Below are 2,500 nucleotides of genomic sequence, written 5' to 3' on the forward strand. Positions count from 1 at the left end.
TGTTGATCTGTGTTTATGTCCATGGAGCTCAGGTATGACATTTAACACACACACACACACACACAGAAAGTGGCTTTACAGCTCTGCACATGTTTGCAAATATTATCACTGCAATAATATTCCAATGTACTGAGGAGCATCTACAACCTCCACTGGCTTCTACAAAAGGACAAGAGAGCGCTCACTCACACACACACACACACACACACACACTCACACACACTCACACACACACACACACTCACACACACTCACACAGTGTGTTGGGTTCTAAAAGCAGAGAAGGTGACCTATTTAAAAGGTTAGTTTCTTCGCCCTGTGGGTGGATTAGGAAAACAAAGCACGAGCACTATATTTATCCTTTTCCTTATCTAATGCTCCAGCCTCATCATGATAAGAACTATGTGCATCTCCCCGCCCCTGGATTAGTGCACTGTCCTCAGACTACAGCAGCCATGAATAATAACTCGCCAACATCCATCTCACTCTGTGACTGGCCACTGGCAACAACGCAGCGATTTCACGCACTGGATACAGCCATTAGGACCTTTTCACAATAAACTTTATGATTTTTCCTGCGCGGACGCATAAAGCTGCAGATTCCTGCTGTGAGGCTTTAGAGAAGCGTCAGAGAGGAGGAGACCAGAGCAGGAAACCAGGACATGCTAATGCTCAGTGTGTGTTCATGTGTGTGTTCATGTGTGTGTTCATGTGTGTGCACAGATCAGACATGTTTTCATGAAGGAAACAGGATCCTTCACATGCAGCTTCAAACTAAACAATCCTCATGGAAATGTTATATGATTTCAAACTGGATCAATTTATAATGATGTTGTTATGTTGAAGTATGTTTCATGAATAATTTAAATTCAATAAGAAAGTAATTGTCTGAAAGGTTTAAAATAATCAGTGAAAACCAGGAGTTGGTCACATCTGGACACTAAACACACACAACACACAGGAAACAACTCACACCAGAGGAACACAACTCACACCAGAGGAACATGAACCTACCAGACAACATCCTGAGTCCAGAAGAGAAGAGAAACCTGGATCTGGATCCCGGGCGAGACCCCACTGGTTACACACTGGTTCATACAGGGATTTTTATGTTATCATTTATTTTAACCAATCTAGAGTTTGATCTTTGAACTTTTTATTTCAGAATATTTAACGTGTGTAGTAGAAAAATTAACTAAACATGTTTGACAAAACTATTTTGTATTTAGATGGTAAGCATTTGAAGCCTTGTAACTTTTATGACTTGTATTTAAAACCCTTAACCCTGGTGGTTTCCCTGTGTTGATCCTTTCTGCAGAAAGCCTGTTATTAAATACACGTAGATAACTTTGTTGTTTCCAGCCTCTTGTTGCTCCAGATCTCCATCACACGTGTTTGTGTAAATTATATAATTTCCACTCCCTGTTGCGTAGAAACATAAAGTATCAGGTGGTTCATTAAAAATACTTTGTTACTTTTCAAGGAATAAATCAGTTTGTCAAGTTTGAAGGAAAACTGGTGTTTACGTGATGTGTGTGTGTGTGTGTGTGTGTGTGTGTGTGTGTGTGTGTGTGTGTGTGTGTGTGTGTGTTGGAGAGGGAAACGGTAACCGTAACAACCAGCATCCATAACAACTGCAGCTCACAAATTAGCTGAGTCATCACTAACGAGCTGCTGCTGATGATGACAACAACAAGCAGAGACAAATCCACAGCTGAAGGTCAGAGCTCACAGACACCACAGACACCACAGACCAACAATGATCACACACCTCGTCAGTCAAACATCTCCTGTTTCCTGTTTCCTGATTCCAGCTTCAACGACTGTGTGAGTGTAAACAACACAAAACTCACGGGACTGTTCCGAACCAGCAGCAGGAAGCAGGTAACCACAGGAAGTGGTCATCAGCAGGTAACCACAGGAAGTGGTCATCAGCAGGTAACCACAGGAAGTGGTCATCAGCTCGACGTGTGTGGACGCCGTGAAGACGAGACCAAGGGAGAAGCAGGAGAACACAAGAACTCAGCTTCACTGATGGAAAACGTCTTTGATTTTGCCTTTGTTGTGTGTTTGTGTTGTTTAATGGACGTGAGCCGGACGCATCAGATCCTGTGAACGGAGCCACGCTAGCTGTTTCCACCTGTTTCTAGTCTTTATGCTAAGCTAACCATCTGCAGGAGAAAGCTTCCTATTGACCAGGCAGACACCAGCTGTGAATCAATGTGAACGTTGAGAGAAGAAGACCAACGTGAAGATGAGAGTCCGAGTCCTGCCCCCCCCCCCCCCCCGCAGACAGGCGCAGGTTAGCATCATCGTTAGCAGGAGGTGCTACAGTAGCAGTGAATGTCAGATTTGGTGCATGTGAGGAGACGAGTGGCGCTGGGAGCAGAACAGTCGGCCTGAGTCAGAGCCGCCAACGCCTCAGGGCGCCTCACCAACATCATCATCATCATCAGCATCATCATCATCATATCTGTGTGTGTGTGTCCTCGCCGTGTTT

This window comes from Pleuronectes platessa, chromosome 22 (genome assembly GCF_947347685.1).
Source record: "Pleuronectes platessa chromosome 22, fPlePla1.1, whole genome shotgun sequence".
In the NCBI taxonomy this organism is placed as follows: domain Eukaryota; kingdom Metazoa; phylum Chordata; class Actinopteri; order Pleuronectiformes; family Pleuronectidae; genus Pleuronectes; species Pleuronectes platessa.